The sequence below is a fragment of the Tachyglossus aculeatus genome, chromosome 21 (assembly GCF_015852505.1).
Source record: "Tachyglossus aculeatus isolate mTacAcu1 chromosome 21, mTacAcu1.pri, whole genome shotgun sequence".
NCBI classification, from domain to species: Eukaryota; Metazoa; Chordata; class Mammalia; order Monotremata; family Tachyglossidae; genus Tachyglossus; species Tachyglossus aculeatus.
This window is the reverse complement of record NC_052086.1, coordinates 28,255,047-28,275,086: the sequence shown is the minus strand read 5'-3', so window position 1 is coordinate 28,275,086 and position 20,040 is coordinate 28,255,047. Positions and strand designations below refer to the sequence as shown.

Below are 20,040 nucleotides of genomic sequence, written 5' to 3'. Positions count from 1 at the left end.
AGGGCTTTGAGATCTTGTGAAAACACATAGGTTCATGAACCGCGGGCACCTCACCCAGCGCTTGATGAGGGTTTCATTATCATGGGTCAGAGAAGCGGTCGCAAGGAATTCTAGGGCAAGTGCTGAGGGGAAAATTGATAAACCCTGGATTTAAAATGCAGGGAACCAATTTTTCTCTTCTGAAACCTTCACCCACGTTCGACCCACCAGCATAATGTCTGTTCATTCTTGAAAGTACTGCATATAATAACTTGTTTATGGTGATTACATTTTTCTATCCTGCCTCAACCATTGGACTATCCAATGTATGGAGGCAGGGATCGCGACTATCCTTTCATGTGTTCTTCAAATACCAGGACAGGGCTGCACATCCTGGGAACACTCAATAAGACTTGACTGACAGACTGGCTTATAAAAGCCAAAACTATTTCCTAGCCAATAGTTCATATCACCTTTATGTAGGGGTCATAAACCATCAGCAATGGTATCTATTGAGTGCTTACTGTTTACAGAGCACTGTTAGAACACATGTCCCCTGCCCACAAGGAGCTTACTTTCTAGAGGGGAGACAGATGTTCATATAAATAATTTATAATATATAATTTATAGATATGTACAGAAATGCTGTAGGGCAGAGGATGGGGTGAATACCAATGCCCAAACGGTACAGATCAAAGTGCAAAGACAACACAGTAGAGAGAGAGAGTCAGGGAAAAAACGTTTTAATTGAGGAATGCCTCTTGGAGGAGATGTTATGTTAAGAAGACTTTAAAGGTAGGGAGAGTGGTGGTCTGGTGTACATTCATTCAATCTTATTTATTGAGCACTTACTGTGTGCAAAGCACTGTACTAAGTGCTTGGAAAGTACAATTCGGCAACAGATAGAGACGATCCCTACCCAACAGCAGGCTCACAGTCTAGAAGGGGGAAAAAGACAGCAAAACAAAACAAGCAGACAGGCATCAATAGCATCAAAATAAATAAATAGAATTATAGATATATATACACATCATTAATAAAATATATAGAATAATAAATATGTACAAATATACACAAGTGCTGTGGGGTGGGGAGGGGGTAGAGCAGAGGGAGGGAGTAGGGACGATGGGGAGGGGAGGAGGAGCAGGGGAAAGGGGGGCTCAGTCTGGGAAGGCCTCCTGGAGGAGGTGAGCTTTCAGGAGGGCTTTCAAGGGGGGAAGAGAGCTAGTTTGGCAGATGTGAGGAGAGAGGGCATTCCAGGCCAAAAGTAGGACTTGGGCCAGGGGTCGGCAGCGGGACAGGCGAGAACGAGGCACAGTAGGGAGATTAGTGGCAGAGGAGCCGGGGGTGCAGGGTGGGATGGAGAAGGAGAGAAGGGAGATGAGGTAGGAGGGGGCAAGACGATGGAGAGCTTTGAAGCCAATAGTGAGGAGATTTTGCTTCATGTGAAGGTTGATAGGCAACCACTGGAGATTTTTGAGGACGGGGGTGACATGCCCGGAACATTTCTGTAGAAAGATCATCCGGGCAGCAGAGTGAAGTATAGACTGAAGTAGGGAGAGACAGGAGGATGGGAGATCAGAAAGCATAGGGGAGACTGGGGAGGGAGGACTTCCAGGCCAGAGGGAGGATATGGGCAAAGGTTTGGTGGGGCACAGTGAGCAAGTTGGTGCTGGAGGATTGAAGTGTGTATGCTGGGCTGTAGTAGGAAATTAGGGAGATAAGGTAGGAGCAGCTCTTTGAGTGCTGATTGAGAGATAAAGAAGAAATAATCTTTATCCAGGCCAAAGACACAAGGCTGTACCCCAAAGGCAGTTTTCAGCAGTTAGCACAACAGCATTCTTAATAATAATAATAATAATTGTGGTATTTGCTAAGCGCTTACTATGTGCCAGGCACTGTACTAAGCGCTGGGGTGGATACAAGCAAATCAGGTTGAACACAGTCCCTGTCCCACGTGGGGTTCACAGTCTCAATCCTCATTTTATAAATGAGAGAACAGAGAAGTGAAGTGACTTGTCCAAGGTCTGACAGCAGACAAGTGGCAGAACTGGGATTAGAACCCATGACCTTCTGACTCTCAGGCCCATGATTTATCCATTATGCTATGCTACTTCTTGAAATCTTCTGCTTCCATTCTTCTCATGTCCACCATGCAGGAGAAGCTGCTTTGCCCAGTGGATAGAACACAGGCCTGGGAGTCCAAAGGACCTGGGTTCTAATCCTGACTCCACTACTTGTCTGCTCTGTGAACTTGGACAAGTGACTTCGCTTTTCTGGGCCTCAGTTTCCTCTTCTGTAAAATGGGGTTTTAAATTGTGAGCCCCATGTGGGTCATGGACTGTGTCCAATTTGATTAGCTTATATCTACTGCAGCACTTGGTACAATGCCTTGCACATAGTAAGTGCTTAACAAATGTGAAAAAAAAATTATTGGAAAAAACCTCCTTTAGAAGGAAACACACATTATTCACTCCACTATCCTATTCTACTGCACCTCATTTTTTATTTCTTACAGGAAATGTCAAAGGTCTCTATACAACCTTTAAATGCATTCGCCATCACTAGTAGTTAGCAAACAAATTTCCTGTTTCCACCCGGCATTATCACAGATGCATTTATCTCAATGAATGACCAGCAAGCAGGTCATCTCCCACCATCCTTGGTGGTTTTTGAGGGGTGAACTCAGGTGACTTCAATACTCTCCATCTTGAATCTATGGGTTATTTCAATTGACGTCCCCGTGGCTCTTGCTTAACCACACCAGGAAGAGGACAAATTCACTCCCCACTATATGCCAAGCACTGTACTAAGCACTGGGGTAGATAGAAGATAATCAGATCCCACATGGGGATCACATTCTAAGTAGGAGGGAGAAAAGGCATTGAATCCCCATTTTTCAAATGAGGAAACTGAGGCCCAGTGAAGTAAAGTGAGTTGCCCAACGTCACACAGCAGCCAAGTGGCAGAGCCGGGATTAGACCCCACATCCTCTGTCTCCCAGGCCTGTGCTCTTTTTGCTAGGCCATGCTGCTTCTCATGTGGAAACATCATGCCTCTAGGCAGAAATGACAGAATGAGCGAACACTGAAACAGCCAGCCCTTCACATAAATTATAATCCTCTCTGCTCTTCCTGGATGAAAACTATTTGGAAATATCAGAGTCCTATAGAACTCATAAGGGATCCTGACCAGGCCACTTTAAAAAAAAAAAGATTTTTGACTATGTTCCAGGCTCTGTACAGTCCTTGTCCAATATGGAGCTCACAGTCTTAATCCCCATTTTACAGATAAAGTAACTGAGGCACACAGAAATTAAGTGACTTTCCCATCATATAGTAGACATGTTGAAACAAGGATTAGAACCCAGGTCCTTCAGACTCCTAGGCCTGTGGAAAATCCACCTTTTCTTCTCCATCCAAACTGCTACCTTGCTAATATAATCACTCATCCTATCCCACCTGGATTACTGCATCACTCTCCTTCCCGACCGCCCAGCCTCCTGTCTCTCCTGACTCCAGTCCATACTTCACTCTGCTGCCCGGATCATTTTTCTACAAAAAGTTCAGGACGTCACCCCCCTCCTCAAAAAACTCCAGTGGTTGCCCATCCGCCTCCACATTAAAGAAAAACTCCTCACCATTGGCTTTAAAACACTCCAGCACCTCGCCCCCTCCTACCTCACCTTGCTACTCTCCTTCTACAACCCAGATCGCACACTTCGTTCCTCTAGTGTTTCGGTCTCACCTGTCTTGCCGCTGACCCCCGGCCTACGTCCTGCCTCTGGCCTGGAACTCCCTCCTTCCTCAAATCCGACAATTACCCTCCAGCCCCGACCCTCAAAGCCTTTTTGAAGGCACATCTCCTCCAAGGGGCCTTCCCAGACTAGTACCCCCCTTTTCTCTTCTCCCACTCCCTTCTGCATCGCCCTGACTTGCTCCCTTCAGCCTCCCGTGACTCTCAGCCTCACGGCACTTATGTACATCTCTGTAATTTATTTATTTATATTGATTTCTATCTCCCCCTCTAGACTGCAAGCTTGTTGAGGACAGAGAATGTGTCTGTATATTGCTGCATTGCACTTTCCCAAGTGCTTAGTACAGTGTTCCACACACAATAAGCACTCAATAAATACAAATGAATGAATGAATGAATGCTGCTTCTCCAGAGAGACTGTGTGCAGTATTTTTTATTGAAACGCCCTTCATTTTTAACCTAAATCAGTGCTCCTGTCATTATTATTATTATTGTATTTGTTAAGCGCTTACAATGTGCCAAGCCCTCTTCTAAGTGCTGGGGTAGCTACAAGTCAACCAGGCCCTACCCACAAACATCACCCCATAAATCGAACAAAGCCTCAACTGGAGCATCATGTCTTCTTATGTTGTCTTTAACCATAAACAAGCAAGATTTATTCCTTCCCAGGGTTATTAGCAAGGCCCATTTATCTTTATTTCTAGGGGTAAGTAATGGAGACGACACCAACACAGATGAGTCTCGAGGGATTAATTACCAAAGCCATTTACAAGGAGATCCTGAGATTTGGTTCCCTCCGTGTGAAAGGCAAAAGCTGTGCATTTTTCAAAGCGGGGATTGAAATTTCATTTAAAAGACCAATGGCCCATGTGAGCGCAATCATTACAGGACTCAAACTTGGCCTAGCGACAAATTACAAATGTCCAAGAGGTTGACGACTTTCTTGGGTTTTTCTTTAATTACTTCATTTTGCAACTATTACGAGGCCCACGAATCAAAATCCAAAATGAAATGCTAACGGCCTCATGTTATTTCCCTTGAGCGGGAGCCAGGCCAGGCCAATTCTGGTTCTCCTCTCCAATGGCGCCAAAGCTAAACCAAAGCTACCAGACAGGTGTTGCCACTGGTTTGAAGGTCTGGGAGTTTCTTATCCTCCTTATATAGAGAACCCTTCCAACAGATCGAATCGTCATTTCAGTTTTCGTTAATCTGTACATCCTATGCGCCCAGTATGATGCACCTCATCGAGTGGGCATTCAATCAATCAATCAATCAATGGCATTTATTGAGCACTTACTATGTGCAGAGCACTGTTCTGAGCACTGGGGAGAGTACAATACAAGAGAATTAGAAGACACATTCCCTGCCCATAATGAGTTTCAGTCAATCCTGTTCTCTCTCTTCTCCCCGGTTCTCTCTCCCTCCAGGCTCGTATCTCCTTCTGCCTTCAGGACATCTCCATCTGGATGTCCACCCACCACCTAAAACTCAACATGTCTAAGGCTGAGCTTCTTATCTTCCCTCCCAAACCCTGTCCTCTCCCTGACTTTCCCATTTGCTACCTTGTTAGTACAATCACTCATCATATCCTGAGCGGATGACTGCATCAGCATCCTTTCTAATCTCCCAACCTCCTGTCTCTCCCTATTTCAGTCTATACTTCACTCTCTGCCTAGATTGTCTTTCTACAAAAAGATTCAGGACATGACTCCCAGCTCCTCGAAAATTTCCAGTGGTTACCTATCAACCCTCATATCAAGCAAAAACTCCTCAATATTGGCTTCAAAGCTCTCCATCACCTCGCCCCCTCCTACCTCATCTCCCTTCTCTCCTTCATTCATTCAATCGTAGTTATTGAGTGCTTACTGTGTGCAGAGCACTGTACTAAGTGCTTAGGAAGTACAAGTCGGCAACATATAGAGACGGTCCCTACCCAACAGCGAGCTCACAGTCTCCTTCTACAGCCCAGCCCACACACTCCACTCCTCTGCCACTAACCTCCTCTCTTTGCCTCGTTCTCACCTGTCCCGTCCCGCCATCGACCCCTAGCCTACATCCTACTCTAACCTGGAATGCCCTCCCTCCTCACATCTGCCAAACTAGCTCTCTTCCCCCCCTTCAAAGCCCAACTGAGAGCTCACCTCCTCCAGGAGGCCTTCCCAGGCTGAGCCCCCCTTCTCCTCTGCGCTTCCTCCCTTTTCCATCTCCCTTACTCCTTCCCTCTCTACCTCCTTCCCCACTCCACAGCACTTGTGTATATATGTACGTATTTATTACTCTATTTTGTATATGTATATATCTATAATTCTATTTATTTATTTTGATGCTATTGATGCCTGCCTACTTAGTTTGTTTTGTTGTCTGTCGCCCCCCTTCTAGACTGTGAGCCTGTTGTTGGGTAGGGATTGTCTCTGTTGCCGAATTGTACTTTCCAAGCACTTAGTACAGTGCTCTGCACACAGTAAGTGCTCAATAAATACGATTGAATGAGTGAATGAATGAATGAATGAATGAATGAATGAATGAATGAATCCTAATGCTACTATCACTACTATAGTAATAAATGATCTTCGAGGCAAACTTCATCTGGACTATCTGGGTTTTTCCCAAATGCAAGTGAAGGGAGGAGAGGATAGGGCTGCTTCAACATCTGAATCCAACTGAACTCTCTAGACAGTAAGATTCCCTCCAGACTGCAAGCTCTCTGTGGGCAGGGAATGTGTCCATAAACTCTGTTATGTTGTAATAATAATAATAACAATGATGGTATTTGTTAAGCGCTTACTATGTGCAATGCACTGTTCTAAGCGCTGGGGGGATACAAGGTGATCAGGTTATCCCACATGGGGCTCACAGTCTTAATCCCCATTTTACAGATGAGGGAACCGAGGCACAGAGAAGTTAAGTGAGTTGCCCAAAGTCACACAGCCGACAAGTGGTGGAGCCAGGATTAGAACCCATGACCTCTGACTCTCAAGCCTGGGCTCTTTCCACGGAGACATGCTGCTTCTCTCCCAAGTGTTTAGCATTTAGTGTTTGTTCTCTCTTCTACTCTACCAAGTTTTTAGTACAGTGCTCGGCACACAATAAGCACTCAATAAATGTGACTGATCATTCTCAAGGGTGCCAATCAAGAACATGGTGTGACCATGCACAGGACAATAGAGAACAGAGTGTGGGGACGTTCAGGACTCATAATTCTGGCTACTTAGAGCCTACTTGGCCAGTGAAGTTCAGGGAGGAGGAGCTCGAGGGAATTTGTGGCTTAATATAAAGAGCCTGGGCGTCTGAGGACCTGAGTTCTAATTTCAGTTCTGCCACATGCCTGAGTGCAGCGTGGCTCAGTGGAAAGGTCACAGGCTTTGGAGTCATTGGTCATGGGTTCAAATCCCGGCTCCGCCAATTGTCAGCTGGGTGACTTTGGGCAAGTCACTTAACTTCTCTGTGCCTCAGTTACCTCATCTGTAAAATGGGGATTAAGACTGTGAGCCCCCTGTGGGACAACCTGATCACCTTGTAACCTCCCCAGCTCTTAGAACAGTGCTAGGCACATAGTAAGCGCTTAATAAATGCCATCATCATCATCAAGTCACTTCACTTCTCTGTGCCTCAGTTCCCTCATCTGCAAAATGAGGATTCAAAATCTGTTCTCTTTCTCATTTAGACTGTGAGTCCCATACCTTGTCTTGTCTTATGCCATCGCGTCACCTCCGACCCATAGGGACACCATGGACACATCGTTCCAAGAACGCCCCACTCCATCTGCAATCGTTCTTGGTTAAACGAGTTTTCGTGGTAAAAATACAGAAGTGGTTTACCACTGTCTCCTTCCGTGCAGTAAATGAATCTCTGCCCTCGACTCTCTCCCACGCCACTGCTGCCCAACACAGGGGAGTTTTGACTTGCAGCAGATTGCCTTCCACTCTCTAGCCACTGCCCAAGCTAGGAATGGAATGGACAGACCTCTACTTAACTCTCCCTCCCATATTTGAGACTGGTAGAATACTGGAAACTCTACAGATGTGAACCTAAGAGGAGGCGTGGGACCCCATTATTTTCCTCTAGACTGTAAGCTCATTGTGGGCTGAGAAACTATCTACCAACTCTGTTGTATTAATAATAATAATGATGGCATTTGTTAAGCACTTACTATGTGCAAAGCACTGTTCTAAGTGCTGGGGGGGAATACAAGGTGATCAGGTTGTCCCATATGGGGCTCACAGTCTTAATCCCCATTTTACATATGAAGTAATTGAGGCATAGAGAAGTTAAGTGACTTGCCCAAAGTCACACAGTTGACAAGTGGCGGAGCCGGGATTAGAACCCATGACCTCTGGCTCCCAAGCCCGTGCTCTTTCCACTGAGCCACGCTGCTTCTCAGCTTGTATTGTACTCTCACAAGTGTTTAACTCAGTGCTCCGCACACAGTAAGTACTCAATAAATACCATTGGTGAATTTACATCATTTACAAGCCTCATCTTCCCAAGAGTATCAGCCTCCTCCTTGGACAAAACTTCTACTGCAGGTTCTAGCCAGTTGCAATACCAACTGTTCTGAGTTTTTTCTCCTCTCCAACTCTGACAAAGTGATGATGACCCAATAAATGTTTTCTTTGACTCTGTATTCCAGAGTGTTCTGCATTACATCTTATCAGCTAGGCCAAATCATTCAGTGGTATTTATTGAGCACTTACTGTGAGCACAGAGCATTGTTTTAAGCTCTTGGGAGAGCACAACAAAATTGTTAGACTTGTTCCCTGTGCACAAGGAGCTTACAGTCTAGAGGATCATCCAAAATATCCACCCATGTGAATCTTGACCCAAGAAACAATCAAAACAGTAAGGAACAGAAGGGAGGATGATGGCAGAGGAACTGGATAGTCCACACTGAACAAAATGATTGTCCACTCAGTCAGCTCTCTCAGAATGAATTTTGCCTTGGAAGGAGAAGTAGTTATTACCTTTCTTACAAAAATCACGTCTAAAAACCCATCACAATGTTTTGAGTCTCCTTTTGTGAAATCAGGTGTGAAAATAAAATAAAACTGCCACTTCCAGTGACTACACCTCAAACAATTTCTTGATGAACAATTTTTCTCTCATTCTTTGTCAAATCTCTCTTCTTCCCTCAGGGTGTCTGCACTTACTCTCTTGCTCTCTCTCTCTCTCTCTCTCTCTCTCTCTCTCTCTCTCTCTCTCTCACTAGTCTAATTTTATTTGTGAGTCATATTTAAATGCAATCTGCAAGGATAAAAAAGAAAGTGTGAAATTTCCTCCAAGGTCTTCCCAGACCACGGCTGCCAGCCTCCACAGAGCAAGACTGAGGTGCATACGGAATAAACTGTTTTGAACTAATTGTTCAACAAGAAAAGATTCTTGAATATCATGCAGCTGTACCTAAGGGGAACAGTTATTATGAGATAAAAAGAGAAGGCTTCTGTATGGCAGAAGATAGAACTTCACACATCCCTGTTTCATTAGAAATGTCTTCTGTGAATTTTGACAGTCACCTTGAACAGTAATAAAGACAGAGCAAAATGCCCAAGACCTGCAACATAACAATTCTTTCCCTAGGAAATGTATCACTAGGAAGGGCCAATATAAAACTCTTTTAGCTTGTAAATCCGTATCTTTGCCCTGGCCCTCCCCAGCTCCTCCCAAAACTTTTTCTGGGAGATTATTATTATTAATAATAATAATAATAATAATGACAATATTTGTTATGTGCTTAATGTCAAACACTGTTCTAAGTGCTGGAGTTGACATAAGTTGATCAGGTCAGATATAGTTCCTGTCCCACATGGGGTTCATTGTCTAAGTACAAGGGAAAACAGGCATTTCATCCCCATTTTCAACTGAGGAAACTGAAGCATAGAAGTTAAATGACTTGTCCATGGTCACACAGCAGCCAAGTGGCAGAGCAGGGTTTAGAATGAAGGTCCTCTGGCTCCTAGGCCCCTGCTCTTCCCCCTAGGCCATGCTACTTCCCTAAACAATAAAGCCGAAATTCTGAAAATTCTGAAACACTGTGGCCCAAGGAGTAACACCTTCTTTGACTTTGCAGTCCAGAGTTTTCTGCATTACAGCTTATAGGTAAGACCAAATCAATTAATCAACGATATTTATTGAACACCTACTGTGTGCAAGAGAGCAGTACTTGGAAGAGCACAAAATAACACAATTTCTAGACACGTTCCCTGCCCACAAGGAGCTTATAGTCTACAGGATCTTCCAAAATATCTACCAAAAGAGATAGCTCTTTCAGCAACCTTGCATCAGTGAATCCAAAATCACAGCCCCAGATGTGGCACTTTTGGGAACCCTAGGAGAATAGAAATGCATTCTCACAAAAATCATAGGCTTCCACCTCTGAAGGGAACACAAGTAAAGACCAAGGAACAGGTCTTCAGATAACACTACTGAGGACACCACAGAGATATAATCAATTCTTCTGCAGAGTTCTGTGGAATAAGAATTGATTCCCATCTTGCCTCTAGATAAAAAGCTTCTCCCAGGGGAGATTGACAAAACGGTGGGGTGGTACACAAAGTTAAAAATAAGTGATATTTTGGAGAAATAAATTGGGAGGGGGACGTCGAGCAATAGTATTTATTGAGCAGTTTCCTCTGTGCAAAGCACTGTACTAAGTGCTTGGGAAAATTGGCAGATATAATCCCTTCTCTCAAAGAGCATATGTATAGTCTAGAAGATCTTATGCTTTCAGTTCACTCTAGAAGTGTCTCTGACATGTCAAACTACAGAGTTTCTCCAGATCTAGAGGAAATTGACTTAAATTGCAGAAAAAGAGTGCAGTTCAGCATAAGAATGAATGTGTTGACACAGAGAGAGGTTAACTAGTGGAGAGGACTCAAAGTGAAGTGATGAATCTTCAGATGAAGAGTTTTTTGTTTTTTAAAAAAAAATCAGAGACAACCATTTCTCTTGATTTCTTTGGGTGCTTACCTCAAGGCAGAGGCCTGGATCAGATGACCCCTGGGGATCCTGCCCAGCTCCATGATTCTAGAATGTTATTTAATAATGGAAGTCATCATTTAATAGATTGGATAAATACAGTCCTTGTCCCAGACAGGGTGTTCACAATCTATTTTATCTCCATTTACTGATGAGGAAACTGGGGGAGAGAGAGGTAAGTGTTTAGATAAAGGTCACAACTGGCCAGTGGAAGAGATGGGAATAGAACCTGGATCTCTTGAATTCCTCTCCCCACAACTGCCTGCCATGATCTCCTGAGCATTATAAAAAGTAAACCACAACTGGGAAGAGGCAAAGAGAATTCTTGCTAACCACCCTCCTCTACTTGTAATTTACATTGAGCTCTATGGATTTCCCACAAGGTCTTGGGGAATCCCTGAACATGGTTGGGTCTCCACAGCTAGGTTTTTGCTATCATCCAGCTATACCATGGCACTTTCAAAAAAAAAAAAAGTGGTATTTGTTAAGTGCTTACTATGTGCCAGGCACTGTACTGAGTGTGGGGTAGATACAAGCAAATCAGTTTGGACACAGTCCAGGTCCCACATTGGGCTCACAGTATAAATTCCCACTTTAGAGGTAACTGAGGCACGGGGAAGTTAAGTGCTTTGCCCAAGGTCACACAGCAGAACAGTGGCAGAGTACGGATTAGAACCCAGGTCCGTCTGACACCCAGGGCCGTGCATTATCCATTAGGCCACACTGCTTCTCTTATCCATAGGTGGAGTAAATCAAAAAGGACTCTGGACCTTCTTACCACCTGATTGTGTTTCATCTGGTGCAGAACTGCTGAGAGGCTGAAGCTGGAACTTTCCAAAATTATGACCGATTTACGACCACTACACCCTTGCCTGAATGATCCTCAGGCACCAGCACCCAAAATAACTCTCTGAATTTTTCTGTTGAAATGATGAATCCTTCCGGAAGGAGAGGAGGGTTACTTTATTTGGCGGAATATAGATCGGAGCTGGGTTTGAAAGGTTTGGTTCTTCATTTAGCCTCATATTCCAATAAAATTCACATCTACATTTAGCAACTCCCGACTCTCCCTACCCCCAGTTCCAGGCCGGCTTGCATCTGCACACCGGTGTATCGATCAGCCCTCTGGGCTCTTGACAACTTTTCTCGGAAATGTCCTCTAGGTTGGAATTCCTTTGAAGGTCACTCAAGAATTAGAAAAGAAGCAGAAGCCAGCATACAGCTCTGCCTATCCCCTGATTTGCTCAGGAGCCACAGTTGTCAAGCTTTCTTTTTCCACTTAGGAAAGCACGTCACAGAACAGACAGTTACCACTGTCACTGATGCAGGAAGGCAGTTACCTTTTTCAGGAGTATTCATTTTATTAAGGATATAGTAATTGGGAGAGGAAGGTGTCTGAGCTCTGTTAATTATGTCTGGAATATAATGAAAAGGGGGTTTTCAAGCCTTCCAACAGTGGAAGAATGCACAGTTCCAAAGTCCTGATCAATAGCACTACTGATATCAACAGTGGTTACTGACTATAAGCTCTAGACTGTAAACTCATCCTCTAGACTGTAAGCTCGTTGTGGGCAGGGAATGTGCCCATTTATTGTTATAGTGTATTCTCCCAAATGCTTAGTGCAGTGCTCAGCACATGGTAAGTGCTCAATAAATACGACCGACTGACTTGACTGGCTGACGCGTTGTGACGGGGCAACTGAACTACACGAGAAAACTCCTGCTCTCAAGGAGTTTACAATCTAATGGAGGAGACAGCTCCCAGGGGGGAGATTACACCCTAGTTATTAAATTATTTTCATTAATTCAGATTAGATCTCCTTTACAGCCCCAAATCCAAATTTGCAAGGTTTTACTGTTTATATGATTGCTATTTCACAGCACAGAACAAGCCAGGAGGTTGAAAGGAGACGGAGCAAGGTTGAAGTGATTTTTTTTAAATCCATGGCATCCCAAATGCTCTTCTAGAAGGAGTTTAAAAAATATGCAAATTGGGATAAAGCTGACAGTAGGAGGGAGGACCAGCATCAACGAATCTGGTTAATTCACCAGATAATGAGGCTTGAATATTTGAGAGTTAATTTATATTTCTTTAAAGCTGCAATGAATAAATTATATTTTAAAGTAAATTTGCATCTCTAGAGTTATGCTGAATATCAACATGGAAAGAAGCAGTAAGGATTTTTTAAATGCATATTTTTATATTAGTAAAAGGAATTTAATTTTGATTTCATTTAATTTGGAGTTCATTTGTTTTTTATGATGAATTTGATTTTTTTTTTCCTTTAATGCTGAAAGTGTGATTAATGAGCTTGAGTCTTTGGCAAGCTGTGCTAATGGATATTATACAAATTTTTCGTATTGTTCAGACTTTTTCCCTGAAATACAATTAAAAGTAATGAAACGGTACAACGCAAGGCTTTAAGGTTATTTGTATCACCTACAATGTGTTTCAAAATTGCTGTACACTCAAAAATATTGACACAATATGAGACTACAAGAAAACTTGAATGGAAATGCATTTTACTACAGAGCTAGGTTACTTGGTTTCAGGTGGGTTTCAAATATATTTGGCCACAGCACCTAGTAGGGTGTTTGGTTCAATAAATGCTCTTTATTCTGCCGCTGCTGTGCCTGATACTGCTGATATTACTGCTACAGATGCGGCTTCTATTACTATTGCTGCTTGGCTGCTACTAACCCCTGCTACTGCTAGGGATAGTAAGTGGTCACTAAATACTGTTGATAAAAATGCTAACGAGGGTAGGAGCGGGAAGTATTACAACCAATTCTGCAACCTTCCTTTCTTATTTTCATTCAATCGCATTTATTGAGCACTTACTGTGTGCAGAGCACTGTATTAAGTGCTTGGGAAGTACAAGTCGGCAATATATAAAGAGGGTTGGGGGGGTGGAGAGAGGGCTGTGTGTGTGTGAGTGTGTATGTGTGTCCGAGCTTCATTTTTGATGACACTATGCTATCTATACCTGAAAAGACCAATGAATAGCTGACCCTTCCAGTCACTTTGTGAACCTGTAAAGATGAGAAGCAGTGTGGCTCAGTGGAAGCGCTTGTACTTCCCAAACGCTTAGTACAGTGCTCTGCACACAGTAAGCGCTCAATAAATTCGATTGATTGATTGATTGATTGGAAAGAGCATGGGCTTTGGAGTCAGAGGTCATGGGTTCAAATCCTCGCTCCGCCAATTGTCAGCTGTGTGACTTTGGGCAAGTCACTTCACTTCTCTGTGCCTCAGTTACCTCATCTGTAAAATAGGGATTAAGACTGTGAGCCCCCCGTGGGACAACCTGATCACCTTGTAACCTCCCCAGCACTTAGAACAGTGCTTTGCATATAGTAAGCACATAATAAATGCTATTATTATTATTATTATTATTATTATTATTATTATTATTACTTGCTTCACTGATCCACTTACCACAAACCAGTTTTGAGCCTGCCTCTTGATATCCTGATCTTTGAGAAGATTCTGCTCAAGGAGAGCTACCTTCCTACCCGACTTCTGCTTGCCCAGCTAGTCTGTCTGGTGCAGTGGGCTCCAACAGTCTACTATGTCACACAATTGAGATTGGGTTTTGCCAAGGCATTAAATGGCATATGTCTCCTTTCAGTGCAGCATAGAGCAGCTACGTGGGTATCATGCTGTTGTCCTTTCTGCTCCAGTATCCTTAAAAGAGAGTTTCCTGGTGGATCAGAAGCACTTCTCAGACTCCTCATTGCATCTGCAAACGTGGCAGCTGAGGAAGGATTACTCTACTCTGACAGTTGGGGAAAAGGGTCAGAAACGATGGGAGCTTCATTCCCCATTACTTTTAAGGAGATTATCCTTAATTGGCCTGAAGAGCTCCTGCATTTGTCATTTTATGGCCACTGCAGAGGGATGGTCAGGGGCAAATTTCCCACCCACCCCCATGCAAGGATAATCAGGGCAAAGCCATAGGGTTGGACCTCAAGACTCCAAAGACTGTTATCTGCCCTGGGCAGGATTGAAAAATCTCGCTAGGACAACCTTCCCTGTTCAGCCCCACCCTAAAGAAAAGGGGTTATGTCTTCCTCACTCCCTGTTCCTCAACAGCCCCAAACAGTTTGTCTCAAACCTCCCCCTGTAATTGACAACCACAATCCCACAACCAATCATATTTATCTAGCGCTTAGATCAGTGCTCCAGCACTTAGAACAGTGCTTGGCCCATAGTAAACGCTTACCAAATGCCATCATTATTATACCTCAAATAGGCAAGCCGACTTTGTCAGGGGTTGCCTGCTGACTTGCACCCCCATGGGTTCAACAGTTGGCCTCGGGAGAAAGCCAAAAACCTTAATGCCATCTCCCAAGCAATAATATTTTTTCTCCAAAGCTAGTGAGTTTGCTCAAGAAAGGTGGAGTAAAATTCTTTAGGTTTAGTAAACACAAGTCAAAATCCTATATTCCCCTAGCCAGAAGGGATTAAGCAGATCAGTAGCTGCCATTAGGCTTCAGAGACTTTAGAAAAAAATGACAGATTTAATTGCATTGACCCTAGCCTGGTTCTAAATCTTAATTTAACCTGTGTTACCCCCCAAATTAACAACTTCCCTTTATGTACAAATTGAAAACACCTCAAGTATGGCTTCTGTGACCTCCGCCACCCTCAAGCTCACAGCATAGCCATCAGGATAGGAAGGCCAGAGTGAGGCAGAGAACAAGAGGGGAAATATGCCTGGCTCCATGCTCTTTTAAACCCACCCCCTCTGTCTGGTCCCCCCTTCAAATTGGCTAGGCTCCTGCTGACATTATCATCATGTGGCCAAGTGAGTCGGCCCCTCCAAGAATGATTAATAGGGCATACAATTCCCCCTAAACCCCCCAGCCCCCATGGGCAGGTGTACCAACTGGTGGTCTTCTGCTGACAGCAAATTGCAATGTCTCTTTCTGGTGCCATAGGAGTTCATTCATTCATTCATTCAATTGTATTTACTGAGCACTTATTGTGTGCAGAGCACTGTACTAAGCGCTTGGGAAGTACAAGTTGGCAACATAACATCATACAGAGGGCTGCAAAGAACATACCTGCCTGTAATAGAAAGCTGGGTCTAACCCAATTATCTTATATCAACCCTAGCACTTTGTACAGTGCTCCATAGCAAGTGCTTAACAAATGTGGTATCACACCCCTTAAGCACTTTAATATTTAGCCCCACAGTATTTATATAAATATTCTTATACTCTATTCCCCTCTCTGTAATCACTTTTAATCTCTGTCTACTCCTGTAGACTGTAAGCTCCTTGTGGGAAGGGATCACATCTACAAAGTCTGTTGTATTGTACTTTCCCAAGCTCTTAGTACAATGCTCTACATATGGTAAGTGTCCAATAAATACTATTGATTGATTGATTGATTGATTGATTGATTGAGATATCCCTGTAGTTCCCATAGTGAGCACTGGTGGCATTTGAAGTCCTGTGGCTTTTCTTCAGGGTTTCAGAAGCTGAGAAAGAATTTGAATAGATGTCTAAGTATTGTGTAGCTGTACCTTCCCTTACTTGTAGATTTCTGCAGGGATGCCAGCAAATCCAATTACATAACCATTTTTGATGGCTTTGCCTGGGGTAATAACTTCCTCAAAAATTGGAACTTGGACTAAGCCTTCACATTTTCACCACTTTACCATGCTTGATGGAATCTTGTCCTCAGTGGTGAAAGGGAGTTTCTGAATATCACTGTAATGTCCTTTGTGATGATGATAATTCTGTCTGTATTTTTCTGCCGTTCTCTGATCGTGTGAATAGGACCTCACCACCTCATTAGTGATGAGTAAAAGTCCATAGTTTAGAAGCAACCAGCATAATCTTGGATCTCTCAGCCTTGGTATCCTTCCAGCAACTATGCAGGTGTCTCAGCTTGATCTGCATGTACCATCATAAGTGTTTGTAAGCCTTCATTTTGTAAGCCAGTGTTGTTGATGCATTTCCTGCTTTGCGGTAAGGAGGTTTTTTCAATCTCAGATTCACATTCATCAAATAATTCTTGATACCGCCAGTGATTAGCACTGCCTTAAAAGCACTGGGCAAGGAGTCTGCTGTTTCTTCATTTTGCCTAACCTTCACTCTATGCTTGCCAAGTGCAAATATAAGTTATTTTGCCATCTCATTCCATCTGAAAAACCCTCATAGGATTCTCAGTTTTTAGCTCAGCCCTAAGAAGAATGCATACTTAGGCTCTTTGGAAAATGATTTTGGTAAGGGTGGTGCTTGCATTCCTTACATTATTATTCTTTGCATCTCCTTTTACAATAGCATATACTTTAATTAATCTGAAGCCCTAGAAAACATTCAAGTTAGAGAGACCAAGATGATACATTTATAGCATCAAAGAAATATTTTCTGCAAAAAGGTGTGGGAATGATGGATTGGTAGGATTTAGCAGGCCTTTGAGTCAATCATCCAAGGGAAGCAGGGTGGTCTACTGGAAAGAGCACAGCCCACGAGTCAGAGGACCCAGATTCAAATCCCAGTTCCTCCACTTGCCTACTATGTCACTTTGGGCAAGTCACTTCATTTCTCGGTGCCTCAGTGACCTCATCTATAAAATGGGCATTAAATACCTGTTTCCTGTCTTAGGCTGTGAACAACCACACAGGACAGAGACAATCCAATCTGATGACCTTGTATCTAGCCTACTGCTTAGCACAGTGCTTGGCACATAGTACGTGCGTAACAAAAACTACAGCTATTATTATTATTATTAGAGGATCCCTGCCTCCAAACAAACCTGCACCTCCTCTTTTCTAGAAAAGCTGTGCACAATTCTAGTCCAGAAGTGCCCTGAGGAGGAGGTTATTTTTACAATCTCACCTGAGGGATGAACAACCTTACAGTCAAAAAGTCCATGCTTGGGTCTTGCCTCAGTCTCTCCTGCTCCCGATACAACCGATGTGCCTTCCCAGAGTAAGACACAATATAACTTTACATGATTGCTCAAAGAGGCCCTGCAGCCTAGAGTCCCATAACTCAGGGTGTTCTCACAGACATGAAGTTTCATCTCAGTGTTCTTCTTGACCTGAAGTACAACACAATGTATAAATAAGAGCAGATTGAATTAGTCTGCTTCATATCTCTAAGTGCAGCATAGATTGCTTTATAATTTATTAAACCTTTGGCTGTGAGGCTACATATCTAGAACTGTGAGCTTGCTCAATTTTTTTTCATGAATCTAGTGATATAAACTCTATCAAATGTCATATAAATCCAGATAAAGGTAATAAAGTTAGTGGGGCAAAAGACTGATGGCAAAACAATAATTGATGCCCTCTGGTAACCTATTTAGAAATATTATAATAGCTCAGGCCTTCACACAGAAATGTTTTTCTCCCACGAAATAAACCTGATTTAAGTTTTAAAGGATTTAAATCAGGTTAAACTGAATTAATCTAGTTTACATCTCCAAAAACACTCATCAGATAGTCTCACAGCCAAGTTGTTTCTCTGAAATCTCTCCTGTCGTTTCTGGCTTCCCCTTAGAGAACAGAGAAACTGTTAGCTGCAGAATTTCAGAGGAGTTGTTATAACTACCACCCGTGAGCAATCATTGTATATCCTCGGGTTATAGTTACATTTCCTCCTCCTCCTCCCCACCCCCAGACCTCTTTGCCGTTTCCATCTCAACGATTTGTCTTGTGATTCAGGAGACTTCTATTTGTTCTCTCCCCCACCCCCAGTATATTTTTTAAGATAAAAACAAACTTCCTGATTGTAGAGAATAAAACAATCAATCAACACTGTACTAAGAGCTTGGGAGAGTACAAATCAAGGAGTTGGTAGACACATTCTCTGCCGACGAGGAGCTTATAGTCTTTTCATTCATTCAATCGTATTTATTGAGTGCTTACTCCTTAACTAATGATTATCTGGAAGAAGAGCCTACAGTGCTGCATTCCTTTGGCTAGTTGTGTGGTTTTATTTCAAGAAAGTGAGCTCTCAGATGAATTATAAATATGCTTGGTAAAGGAGGGTCAAATTGCTTTTCACCTTAGCCCAGACTTTTAATGGCTTCCTATAGTAGGAGGCTGTCAGTGGAGCACATCTGGAGAAAAGCCACCTGGAAAAAACAGGTAAGGCAGAGTGAAAAGCCCCCTCAAAAAGATATCAGTTTCTGGCCTGCAGTTTAAACCCAGGGATGAGCCCAGACCCTGGGCCCAGTGACTTGACCCACCAGGGAAAACTGAAAAAAAGCTGGGCTTTTTTGGATTTTGGCCCCCCTTTCCACCCCAACTGCAGTCACATTAATAGTCCCGACACCGGTTTCAGTTTGCGGTTTTGTTTTAATCAAGACCAAGGGTGGCCTAATGTGCAAGTTGATACACGGTGCTTGTAGGTGATATAGGAGACACCTCCATCAGAGAGGCACTATCATTTTTCTAGCCAGACTGCAATTATTAGCCCATAAAGCATTTTGCACATGAAAACTCTGGGCTAAAGCTTTTAACTCTGTCAATACTGAATGAAATGTTTCCCAAGTGGCTTCCCGTGCTGGTGGAAGAAGCGCGACAAAGGAAAATCACCATGTCACAAACCCACAAAGTCCTCTTGTCCTCCTGTTGACAAGACTGAGGCAGAGACCACTCAACAAGTGAGAAACACAGGCCTACTAGGGTTCAAAGTGGCATTTGGAAGTGTTACAGTGGAGCCATATTAACCTTCATTCACTTGCCGGAAGAGCAGAGATGTGAAGTGTGTTAGGGATGAAGAAGCTTTGCACACTGTCCTGCTCCCGCCCCTGATATTCCAAACACAGGCTCTCTCTGACCAAACCCCACCCTAGGGTAGCTTGACCCTGATTAGATCCCAAGGACAGTGCCCCAACCCCAGATCTTCCACACCAGCATTCATTCATTCATTCAATCGTATTTATTGAGCACTTACTGTGTGCAGAGCACTGTACTAAGCACTTGGGAAGTACAAGTTGGCAACATATAGAGATGGTCCCTACCCAACAATGGGCTCACAGTCTAAAAGGGGGAGACAGACAACAGAACAAAACATGTAGACAGGTGTCAAAATCATCAGAACAAATAGAATTAAAGCTATATGCACATTACTAACAAAATAAATAGAATAGCATATATGCACAAGTAAAATAAATAGAGTAATAAATATGTACATATATATATACAAGTGCTGTGGGGAGGGGAAGGAGGTAGGGCGGGGGGATGGAGAGGGAGAGGAAAAAGGGGTCTCAGCCTGGGAAGGCCTCCTGGAGGAGGTGAGCTCTCAGTAGGGCTTTGAAGGGAGGAAGAGAGCTAGCCTGGCGGATGTGCGGAGGGAGGGCATTCT

The 20,040-nt window shown here is 43.4% G+C and overlaps 1 protein-coding gene and 1 non-coding gene across 2 annotated transcripts in view; both read right to left on the bottom strand.

Annotated features, from left to right (window-relative positions):
* TMEM132B (transmembrane protein 132B) overlaps nt 1-20,040 on the bottom strand; it is a 589,472-nt gene that overhangs the window by 495,943 nt on the left and 73,489 nt on the right. The window lies entirely within an intron of this gene.
* On the bottom strand, nt 7,636-7,773 carry LOC119943091. The gene has a single exon (XR_005455572.1). It is a non-coding gene; the product is annotated as a small nucleolar RNA SNORA7 (small nucleolar RNA).